Raw genomic sequence first — 12,856 nt, 5'->3', positions numbered from 1 at the left:
ATATTGGCTCAGAACAAAATGTTGACTCATCAAGTCAACATGATTTCTCAAATTTTGAATGGATGGCAAAATGCATCCAACAGTACTAAAGAGGCATCTTCTGAAGAAGAAGCTTATGATCCTGAGAACCCTGCAATAGCAGAGGTAAATTACATGGGTGAACCTTATGGAAACACCTATAATTCATCATGGAGAAATCACCCAAACTTCTCATGGAAGGATCAACAAAAGCCTCAACAAGGCTTTAATAATGGTGGAAGAAATAGGTTTAGCAATAGCAAGCCTTTTCCATCATCTTCTTAGCAACAGACAGAGAATTCTGAGCAGAGCACCTCTAATTTAGCAAATATAGTCTCTGATCTGTCTAAGGCCACTTTAAGTTTCATGAGTGAGACAAGGTCCTCCATTAGAAATTTGGAGGCACAAGTGGGTCAGCTGAGTAAGAAAGTAACTAAAACTCCTCCTAGTACTCTCCCAAGCAATACTGAAGAGAATCCAAAGAGAGAGTGCAAGGCCATTGATATAGTCAATATGGCCGAATGCAAGGAGGAGGGGGAGGACGTGAATCCCAATGAGGAAGACCTCATGGGACGTCTCTCAAGAAAGAAGGAGTTCCCTATTGAGGACCTAAAGGAATCTGAGGCTCATATAGAGACCATAGAGATTCCATTAAGCCTCCTTCTGCCATTCATGAGTTCTGAAGATTATTCTTCCTCTGAAGAGGATGAAGATGTAACTGGAGAGCAAGTTGCTCAATATCTAGGAGCCATCATGAAGCTGAATGCCAAGTTGTTTGGTAATGAGACTTGGGAAGGTGAACCTCCCTTGCTCATTAGTGAACTAGATACATGGATTCAGAAAACTTTATCTCAAAAGAGACAAGATCCTGGTAAATTCTTAATACCCTGTACCATAGGCACCATGACCTTTAACAAGGCTCTGTGTGACCTGGGGTCAAGTATAAATCTTATGCCACTCTCTATAATGGAGAAGCCAGGGATCATTGAGGTACAGCCTGCCATATTCTCATTACAAATGGCAGACAAGTCAGTAAGACAAGCTTATGGATTGGTAGAGGACATGTTAGTAAAGGTCGAAGGCCTTTACATCCCTGCTGATTTCATAATCTTAGACACTATGAAGGAGGAGGATGAATGCATCATCCTTGGAAGACCTTTCATAGCCACAGCAGGAGCTGTGATAGATGTTAACAGAGGAGAATTAGTCCTTCAATTGAATGGGGACTACCTTGTGTTTAAGACCCAAGGGTGTTCTTCTGTATACATGGAGAGGAAGCATGAAAAGCTTCTCTCAATACAGAGTCAAATAAAGCCCCCACAATCAAACTCTAAGTTTGGTGTTGGGAGGTCACAACCAAACTCTAAGTTTGGTGTTGAGAAGCCTCCACATTCAAACTCTAAGTTTGGTGTTGGGAGGTCCTCATCATGCTCTGAACATCTGTGAGGCTCCATGAGAGCCCACTGTCAAGCTAGTGACATTAAAAGAGCGCTTATTGGGAGGCAACCCAATTTTTATTTACCTAATTTTTTATTTTATTGTTATTTTGTGTTTTATTAGGTTCATGATCATGTGGAGTCACGAAAAAAATACTAAAATTAAAAATAGAACAAAAAATAGCAGAAGAAAAATCACACCCTGGAGGAAGGACTTATTGGCGTTTAAACGCCAGTAAAGAGCATCTGGCTGGCGTTCAACGCCAGAACAGAGCATGGATCTGGCATTGAATGCCAGAAACAAGCAGCATCCTAGCGTTTGAATGCCAGGAATATACCCTGAGGAGAGCTGGCGCTGAACGCCAGAAACAAGCATGGAACTGGAGTTCAACGCCAGAAACAAGCATGGAACTGGCGTTCAACGCCAGAAACATACTGCACATGGGCGTTGAACGCCCAAAACAAGCATCAATATGGCGTCTAAACGCCAGAATTGTATGCAAAGGCATTCTATATGCCTAATTGATGCAGGGATGTAAATCCTTGACATCTCAGGATCTGTGAACCCCACAGGATCATCTCAGGATCTATGAACCCCACAGGATCCCCACCTACCTCCACTCACCTTCCCTCCTCATAATCCTATAAAACCCTTTCCCAAGAACCCTTCACCAATCACTTCAATCTCTCTTCCCCATTACCTCTTCACCACTCACATCCATCCACTCTTTCCCATAAACCCCACCTACATTCAAAATTCAAAATTCTTTCCCACCCAATCCCACCCATATAGCCGAATACAAACATCCCTCCATCTCCTCTATATCTTCTTCTTCTATTCTGTCTTCTTTTGCTCGAGGGCGAGCAACATTTTAAATTTGGTGTGGTAAAAGCATAACTTTTTTGTTTTTCCATAACCATTGATGGCACCTAAGGCCAGAGAAACCTCTAGAAAGAGGAAAGGGAAGACAAAAGCTTCCACCTCCGAGTCATAGGAGATTGAGAGATTCATCTCAAGGGTCTATAGCTCAGTAGTAGAACATTTGACTGCAAATCAAGAGATCCCCGAGATACCTCAGGGGATACATTCTCCTCCACACAATTATTGGGAGCAACTAAGGACAGGAGCACCAAAATTACTAGGGATCAAGCAACAGAGGCAAGGAAGAACATAGAGGAGTTCAAAAAGCACCATTGCCCCTTTAAGAGGAAGGCGCCACCATCACTAAGGTGGACTCTCTCCTTGCTCTTATTTTTTTCTATTTTTCGATTTTTATGCTTCATGTTTATCTATGTTTTGTGTCTCTACTTCATGATCATTAGTATTTAGTAACTATGTCTTAAGGCTATGAATAATTCCATGAATCCTTCACCTCTCTTAAATGAAAAATGTTTCTAATTCAAAAGAACAAGAAGTACATGAATTTTGAAATTATCCTTAAATTTAGTTTAATTATATTGATGTAGTGACAATACTTTTTATTTTCTGAATGAATGCTTGAACAGTGCATAATTTTGATCTTATTGTTTATGAATGTTAAAATTATTGGCTCTTGAAAGAATGATGAACAAAGAGAATGTTATTGACAATATGAATCATGAAAATTGATTCTTGAAGCAAGAAAAAGCAGTGAAAAAGCAAAAGCTTGCGAAAAAAAAGCAAACAGAAAAAACCAATAGCCCTTAAAACCAAAAGACAAGGGTAAAAAAGGTCCAAGGCTTTGAGCATCAATGGATAGGAGAGTCCAAGGAAATAAAATCCAGGCCTAAGCGGCTAAATCAAGCTGTCCCTAACCATGTGCTTGTGGCATGCAGGTCCAAGTGAAAAGCTTGAGACTGAGTGGTTAAAGTCGTGATCTAAAGCAAAAAGAGTGTGCTTAAGAGCTCTGGACACCTCTAACTGGGGACTTTAGCAAAGCTGAGTCACAATCTGAAAAGATTCACCCAGTCATGTGTCTGTGGCATTTATGTATCCGGTGGTAATACTGGAAAACAAAATGCTTAGGGCCACGGCCAAGACTCATAAAAGTAGCTGTGTTCAAGAATCAACAAACTTAACTAGGAGAATCAATAACACTATCTGAAATTCTAAAGTTCCTATAGATGCCAATCATTCTAAACTTCAAAGGAGAAAGTGAGATGCCAAAACTGTTCAGAAGCAAAAAGCTACAAGTCCCGCTCATCTAATTAGAATTAATATTCATTGATATTTTGGGATTTATAGTATATTCTCTTCTTTTTATCCTAATTTATTTTCAGTTGCTTGGGGACAAGCAACAATTTAAGTTTGGTGTTGTGATGAGCGGCTAATTTATACGCTTTTTGGCATTGTTTTTAGGTAGTTTTTAGTATGATCTAGCTACTTTTAGGGATGTTTTCATTAGTTTTTATGCTAAATTCACATTTCTGGACTTTACTATGAGTTTGTGTATTTTTCTGTAATTTCTGGCTAAAATTGAGGGACCTAAGCAAAACTCTGATAAGGAGACTGACAAAGGACTGCTGATGCTGTTGGAATCTGACCTCTCTACACTCGAAATGGATTTTTTGGAGCTACAGAACTCCAAATGGCGCGTTCTCAATGGCGTTGGAAAGTGGACATCTAGAGCTTTCCAGCAATATATAATAGTCCATATTTTATTCGTGATTAGATGATGTAAATTGGCGTTCAACGCCAGTTCCATGCTGCATTCTGGAGTCAAACGCCAGAAACACGTCACAAACCAGAGTTGAACGCCAAAAACACGTTACAACTTGGCGTTCAACTCCAAAAGAAGCCTCAGCTCGTGTAAAGTTTAAGCTCAGCCCAAGCACACACCAAGTGGGTCCCGGAAGTAGATTTCTGCATCAATCACTTACTTCTGTAAACCCTAGTAGCTAGTCTAGTATAAATAGGACTTTTTACTATTGTATTAAGTGTCTTTGATTGTAAGGTCTTTTGACCATTCGGTCTTCTGATCAAGTTTGGGGGCTGGCCATTCGGCCATGCCTGAACCTTCATCACTTATGTGTTTTCAACGGTAGAGTTTCTACACACCATAGATTAAGGGTGTGGAGCTCGGCTGTACCTCAAGTTTTAATGTAATTACTACTATTTTCTATTCAATTCAGCTATTCCTGTTCTAAGATATTCGTTGCACTTCAACATGATGAATGTGATGATCCGTGACACTCATCATCATTCTCACCTATGAACGCGTGACTGACAACTACTTTCGTTCTACCTCAGACCGGGCGCATATCTCTTGGATTCCTTAATCAGAATCTTTGTGGTATAAGCTAGATTGATGGCGGCATTCATGAGAATCCGGAAAGTCTAAACCTTGTCTGTGGTATTCCGAGTAGGATTCAGGGATTGAATGACTGTGACGAGTTTCAAACTCGCGATTGTTGGGCGTGATGACAAACGCAAAAGAATCAAGGGATTCTATTCCAACATGATCGAGAACCGACAGATGATTAGTCGTGCCGTGACAGAGCATTTGGACCTTTTTCACTGAGAGGATGGGATGTAGCCATTGACAACAGTGATGCCCTACATACAGCTTGCCATGGAAAGAAATAAAAATGATTGAAGGAAGGCAGTAGGAAAGCAGAGATCCAACAGGGACAAGCATCTCCATACACTTATCTGAAATTCCCACAATTGAATTACATGAGTAACTCTATCTTTATTTTCTGCTTTATTTACTATTTAAAAACTCCATAACATTTATTATCCACCTAACTGAGATTTACAAGATGACCATAGCTTGCTTCATACCAACAATCTCCGTGGGATCGACCCTTACTCACGTAAGGTATTACTTGGACGACCCAGTGCACTTGCTGGTTAGTTGTGCAAAGTTGTGACTAAGTGTGATTCACGTTGAGAGCGCTACCAAGTTTTTGGCGCCATTGTTGATGATCAAAATTTCGTGCACCACATATCAAGAGGTCTTTTAAGGGTTGTAATGGGGTTAGGGTCAAGGTAGGATTGTATTTGGTCAAGTGGACTAAAATCTGAATTCTTAATTAACCTAAACTTCCCACCTAACTTAAGACAATCCATGTAATCACAATACAAAATGTAACTACCAATTAACTATGTTTTCCTCATATTCATGCATCCCAATTTTGAGTATAGTACATATGTATTGCTATCACCTTTTACCTTGGGACATTTTGTACCCTTTTATTATTTGCTCTTTTTTTCTTTTTTTTTTTCTCTTTTTTTTCTTTTGTTTTATTTTTCTCAATGCATATGATTAAGGTATTGAATGCATAAACATGTCCTCAACATTCTTTGCACATTTTTTACAAAAAGTATACAACACCCAATTCTCAAAACAAACGTTTTCAAACCCAATTTTCCCACACTTAATTCATAAGCACTCTCACTAGTCTAAGTTAACCAAGGATTTAAATTAAGGACATTATTGTTTTCTGCTTAGAGTTAGTGATGAGCTAAAGTAAAGAACAAAGGGGTAAAATAGGTTCAACTTTGGTTTGCAAAGGATAATGAAAATGTTAAGGCCATATAGGTATGTAAGCTTAGTGAAAGAAGGTCTCAATCACATAAATGCATGTATACATCAAACAATGGAAATATAAAATTAAGCAAGACAAAGATCACAATTTTAGAGAGAACAACATACACCATAATAAAACATTAGTTGATAAGATGCAACCAATCAAATAGGTTCAAAAAGCTCACTGGTTTTGTATGTTCGAGCTCTAAAACCATGTTCCCAAAATAAAATTCTTCAAACAAGTTCAACAAAATTTTTTGTTCAAATTAGTGAAATGCTTTAAAATAGTTTCTTAGAAAAGAAATTATTACTTTAACCAAGCAGTACATAAATGCAAACAATTAACTACACATGTAATTTATCATGCAATGCAACAACTAAGTAACCAAGAGAATTAAACTTTGGTGTTGAGAAGAAAGTAACTAACCCACGGAAGTCGGTATCGACCTCCCCACACTTAAAGATTGCACCGTCCTTAGTGTATGCAAAGATGTGTACGTGGACGGGTTGCTACAACTGATGAAGTTTCTTCAAAAGAGTGTGCAAAAGAACTTGTTTGTCGCCCCAATTAGAATTTTTTATTTCTCCTCTTGGTGGCCATCCTGAAAGAAGAGAAAAAGGAAGAAGAATAACCCACAAACAAAAATATGCAAACAAATGAAATATAGGTGGTATAATGCCAAATAATAATGAGGATCTCAACTACATGGTAGCTACAACATGCAAGTGAGTAAATAGTATAGGCAAATGACATATCAATAGTGCAAGAATTGCAACAATGGGGGAAAGAGATTAGGTCATGAAGGGCAATATAAGTTCATATCAATGTAAAAAGAATACAAGTGTCATAGAAGATTAGGATTGACTTAAATAATATCACCCAATCAGAATAAAATAAGTCACGAAGCATCAGAATAATACAAGAGATATTCAACAGTTGAGCAAGAAAATTCAACACCAAAGAAAAGGTACCAAATTTAGAAAAGAAAATAAAAACATGCACAAAATAAAAATGCAATGAGTGAAAGTATGCAAATGCAATAAGGAAAATAGAATGAAAGAGAATAAGGATGAGAGGTTAAAGAAATGAACAAGAAGAAAAGAAGAAGAAAGAATAAGAAAGGAAAGAAGAAAGAATAAGATAGGAGAGAATAAAGAAGTAAAATGGAAAACGGGACGCGACGCGCGCACGTAGGTCACTCGTGCGCGTAAAAACAGAAACAACCATGCGACGCGTACCCGTGGATGGCCAAAAAATGAACACTGACACGTGAGTGTCGGTCACGCGTACGCGTGACTACTCGCATGCTAAATGCACAATTCCAGCACAGTGGCAGCCCAACTTTCGGGAAAATGCACTAGACCATCAAAATTTTTGCTTCGATGCGTACGCGTCGGTGGTCAGAAAATTAAAGTGATGCGTACGCGTCAAGGACGCACACGCGTGGGTTGTGTTGTGCGTCTAGCACCCCACCAGCGCGATTCTAGCGCAACTCTCTGTTCATTATGCTAGAGAATGAAATTGGCATCGACGCGTACGCATGGGTCACGCGTACGCGTCACACCCTCTCTCTCTCTCTCTCTCTCTCTCTCTCTCTCTCTCTCTCTCTCTCTCCTTAGAGAAAACTAACAAGCTGCTAGAATAACTCTAAACATTATTAAACCACTAGAAACACAATTTAAACCGAACAAACATAGCTAAAAATGAAAATTTAACTTATTACCACTAGGAATGAAAGAGAAAATAGAAAGAGTTTACCATAGTGGGGTGTCTCCCACCTAGCACTTTTAGTTAAAGTCCTTAAGTTGGACATTTAGTGAGCTCCTTGTCATGGTGGTGTGTGTTTGAACTCATCTTGAAACTTTCACCAACGCTTGGACTTCCAATAAGCTCCAATATCTCTAAGTGTATACACCAAGCCTTGATGACGTTCTTCACAAGCTTTGAGCTCCCAAAGTTGATCCTCTGGTATTCCTGGATCCCAAATCTTGTGTCTACACCCGTTTTTAAGTAGATCATCATTGTTTCAACCGGGTGGCAAGCAGTCCAAATTCTCAATGAAATACCAAACTCTTCTCTTAAACCCAACCAATTGATCACTAATCCGACCCTTGCTTCTAGCTCTTGAAATCTCAACCTTGGTAAGCCTTGATTTGCAACTCCAACCATTAAACATCCTTCTTTTACGCTTCATTCCACAAAGCCTCCTAAGTTGGCCATCCATTTCAAGCATACCATACTCAAGTGGGATAATAAGGCTAATAGAGATAAGTTTTACCCACTCAAATGAAGGAGTAGATGGCAACTTAGGTAGAGAAGTCTCTAACGATCTTGATAAGGAATATTCAACTCGCATCCATCCTTTTCGAAGGACTTCCACTTTTTAAGAAGGTTCTTCACTTTCAAGCTCTTCCTCACCGAGTTCATCCAACTCTTCTCCGTCACTCGAATTATAAATATGAGGTGGAGAGAAGTCTACCTCAATGTTTCTTTCAATTTCATCGGGAGAAGGTTGGCTTGATTCATGATCATCATCACCAAAGGAACTTGCCTCTTGATCTATTCCGTCCAATTCTTCATAGGGAACATGTCTTGGAAGCTGTGCACTAGCCTCCTCAACATCAATTCCAAGCATCTTGGAGGAATAATCTACAACTTTAGATTTCCATGGAGGTTCAGCATCTCCTAAGTCTTCAACCACTTCTTCCTCTTCAACAAGTACGCCTTCCTCCAACTGTTCCAACACAAAACCACATTCCTCATTTTCCACCGGAATTCCTAGTTTCTCCTTCATGCTACGTTCTTCATTAGATTCTCCACATGTAGGCATGGGAGTTCCTTGAGTGTTGACGCACAGTAAAGCTAAATTACCTACTACCTCAGTCAAGGTAGCAATGAAATCTAATGTCGTCCTTTGCATCTCTCTTTGCTCTTGAAGAAGAACACCAAGAGTGTCTTCCATTGGAGATTGGAGTGGATATGGGGGTTCATTGCTTCGGAGGAAAGGTTCATGATAAGAGAGTGGTTCATCATGATAAGAATGTGGTGGTTCAACACTCTCCATCTTTTTTACTTGTTGTACAACACACTTTAGTCCCTTGTTCTTAAGTTGAGATTTGTTAGCCATGAGAGCTTCGTGTGCTTTTCGACTTTCCTCTAGCTCCATTTGATGGATAGTTGTTTGAAGTCGATCTATTACTTCCTTGAAATGATCCTGTGGCTCTTGTTCCACTTGGCTATCATAAATCGGATCATAGTGCTCTTGGATTGATGGATATAGACATGGTGTATATGGAGGTGGTGGTTCTTGGGAGTAATTGTGTTAGAATGGGGGTGGTTCTAAGTATAGCTCATAAGGCTCTTGGTATGGTGGGTTAGGATTAGGGTCATATGGGGATGTTTGGTAACATAGGACTTGTGAGTACCTTGGTTTAAAACTATGTTGAGGAGGGGATTCATAGGTATATTATGGTGGGTGTTGATTGTCACGAAGAGATCCACTATAACTATTGTCTTGGTATACATTATGGAATTCTTGTTGCTCATAATACATTGGAGGCAGTTTTTGCCAAGAGGGTTGATTAAATCCTTGTCGCTCTTTCCATCTTTGATTGTCCCATCCTTGATGCAAGCCTTCATTGTAATCTCCACTTCCTACAACATAATTGTAACCAAACTCATTGCCAAAGGGGTGAGAATTCATGGTAACTAATAAAAATGAAAACTAAGAAAAGAAGCAAATATTTACAATAACCAATACTAAGGCACATGTTTGCAACTCCCTGGCAACGGCGCCAAAAATTGATGGAGGAAAAATATCGGTAAAGATTTTCACAAAAATAATCGCGTTGCAAGTATATTTCTAAACCGAAAATTCAACCTCAATCAAATTTAATATATTTGTCACTTAAGCAAACCAATGAAATTAACCGAAGTATTAAACCTCGGGTCGTCTCTCAAGAAATTGCAAGGAAGTATGGTTATCATTGGTTATGGAAAAGTATCTTTTTGGGTTTTTGAAATAAAGAACAAGGAAATAAAATGGCAAGAAATTAAATTAATAACTAAGAAAACTCTTAACTATGATTGAGAACTAAGAGTCATGTCCTCGTTATCATCTTCAATTGTGATGATAATTGTATTTCACTTTCACTTAGTTAACCTCTACAATGAAGGTAAATCAAGTAAGCAAAATCAACTTAGGTTCACAAGTCCTAATCAAATCATCTATTTTCAATTATCCTTCAACAAGAGAATTTGATAACTCTATAGTCTCAACTAATCAATCCAAGTCAAGGATATAAAAAGCTAATTTAAAATCCAACCAAGCATTTTATCAAACACTTGGAAGGCATAACATAAAAACATAGAAGAGTAACAAGGAATATTAAATCTAAACATAAATTACATTAATTAGATATTGAATCTAACATGAAACATTCATAAACTAAATTGGCAACGTAAAGTAATCAACAAGGAAAATAACTAAACTAGAATGCTAGAACAAATAAAAGTAGAAGAGAAACTAAATTAAAGGAACATTGAACTTGAATTTGAGAAGAAATTGAAAAGAAAACCCTAAAACCTAGAGAGAGGAGAGCCTCTCTCTTTAGAAAACTACATCTAAAACCTAAAATTATGTGAATGAGAAGTGACTCCCTGATTCTCCCACTCTGTAGCCTCTAATCTTCATTTTTGGGCTTGAAACTGGGCCAAAAAATAGCCCAGAAATCGCTGGTTTGATACGTGCAGCACGTGGCTCTGTCACGCGTACACGTTGCTCACACTTACGCGTTGCTGAACTTTTCCAAGGTCATGCATACGCCTGATCCACGCGTGCGCATCTCCTAACTTCATGGCAACTATGGTAAATTTTATATCATTTTGAAGCCCCGGATGTTACCTTTCCAACACAACTAGAACTGCCTCATTTGGACCTCTGTAGCTTAATTTATGGTCAATTAAGTACGAAGAGGTCAGGATTGACAGCTTTGCAATTCCTTCATTTCTTCATGAGTTCTCCATTTTCACATAACTTTTCTTCATTCCCTCAATTCAATCTTTGCCTTCTAAATCTAAAATCACTTAACAAACATATCAAAGCATCGAATGGAATCAAGGTGAATTAAATTTAGCTATTTTAAGGCCTAAGAAGTATGTTTTCAATCATAGCACAAAATTAGGAAGAAAAATGTAAAACATGCGAATTACATGAATAAGTGTGAGAATAATAGGCAAATTCCACTAAATTAATCACAAGATAAACCACAAAATAGTGGTTTATCAGTAATCATCGCGTTCCCTACTAATGTTTCCTCCATGAGTGTCCCTTGACGAGACTACTGTCTTTGCATGTTCTTCAACAACCCTCGCCTTGTCCACCAATTAAAAGAATCTCCTAATCTCCAATGGAGCCACAACACGCCTGATATCTTCCCTCATCCCTACTTCGTATTTGACACATTTATACCCCTCATAAGACTCAAGAATACCCTGACTTATCCTCGAGAACCTACAGAGTTCCTCGAACTTGCTGGTGTATTCTGTTATAGTCATGGACCCTTGCTTTAGCTGTAAAAGCTCCAATTCTCTGGCCTCCTTTATTGACTCAAGAATGTACTTCTTGTAGAAAGCTTCCTCGAATAACGCCCAGGTAATGTTCACGTTCTGTTGGTATAGTAGTTGACGCGCTCCTTACCACCATTGCTGAGCTTCTCCCACTAGTTGATAAGCCACATGCTCCACGAACTGGTCATATGGTATATGTTGAGTTAGGAATGCACGCTCCACAGCTTGGAACCAGTTGTTTGCTTCAGTATCGTTTGTCAAACCATTGAAAACTGGCGGGTCAGCTTTCCGAAAAGTAGCTAGAGTTCTTGGGACACCACTCAAGCTATCTTTGGCACCCTCTCTATTTTTGTTTCCGCTTCCGTCTGGTTGGGCTAACCTCTGCATAACTTGCAGAGTCGCAGCAGCATTAGCCTCCATGGTGTTTGCAAGGTTCACCATTGCCACCATGAACTCGGCATGGTTATCAGCCGGTCGCTCATTCCTACTCTCTCTTCGTGAACGTGTACAACCTTGTCCGCAAGTCGCCATTAGGGTTCTTGTCTACACCAAACAATCGATATCAAGGTGATCAGTCTCAACATCAAAAGCCTAGTGCTTCAATATCCCAAACAGGCACTCACAAACAAGCATGCTATGAAATATCAAGTAGATAACCTAAATAGCATGAAAGAAAAATGACCTAGAGTATGCAATGAAGCACAATCGGTCCATTCCTTAGGCTCACGAGGACGAACCGCTCTGATACCACTAAACGTAACACCCCAATTAGCCTAAGCTTTACCTTGCGTCGTAAAATAAAGGTTAATCAAGGGTTACAAGAGTTCTAGAGCTGATACATATGATATATATAGAAGAAATAATATAATCTAGAAGCCTGATAAAGGATATAGCTCAAAAATAGGATTTAAAAGCGCAAAACGAACTAACGAAACGTCTAACTTAAAGCACAAGAAAGAGATGTGATATAAACAAAGATAATCATATAAGAGTATAATATCATAAGAAACTAGCCACGGCTCGCGAAATTTAAGCCGGCTAGCCAGATATACAGACAAAAGGAAACTGCAGTTTAAAATGGCTTATACAAGTTTTGTTCTCTCTCAAATACAAGCCTCTAGGCCAAAACAAAAATACAAAAGCGAGAGACAAATATGAAATAAACTAAAAAGGCTCTAAAAGGTATCCGGATCCTCCGCTTCTGTCACCAACCAAACAACTCATCGAGTCGGGTTGCAACCTGCATCTGAAAAATACGACAGATATATGGTATAAGAACCGGAGGTTCTCAGTATGGTAACAGTGCCCAGTGATGTAGGATA

The sequence above is a fragment of the Arachis hypogaea genome, chromosome 4, assembly GCF_003086295.3.
Source record: "Arachis hypogaea cultivar Tifrunner chromosome 4, arahy.Tifrunner.gnm2.J5K5, whole genome shotgun sequence".
NCBI lineage: Eukaryota > Viridiplantae > Streptophyta > Magnoliopsida > Fabales > Fabaceae > Arachis > Arachis hypogaea.
Note: the sequence above shows the minus strand (reverse complement) of the source record.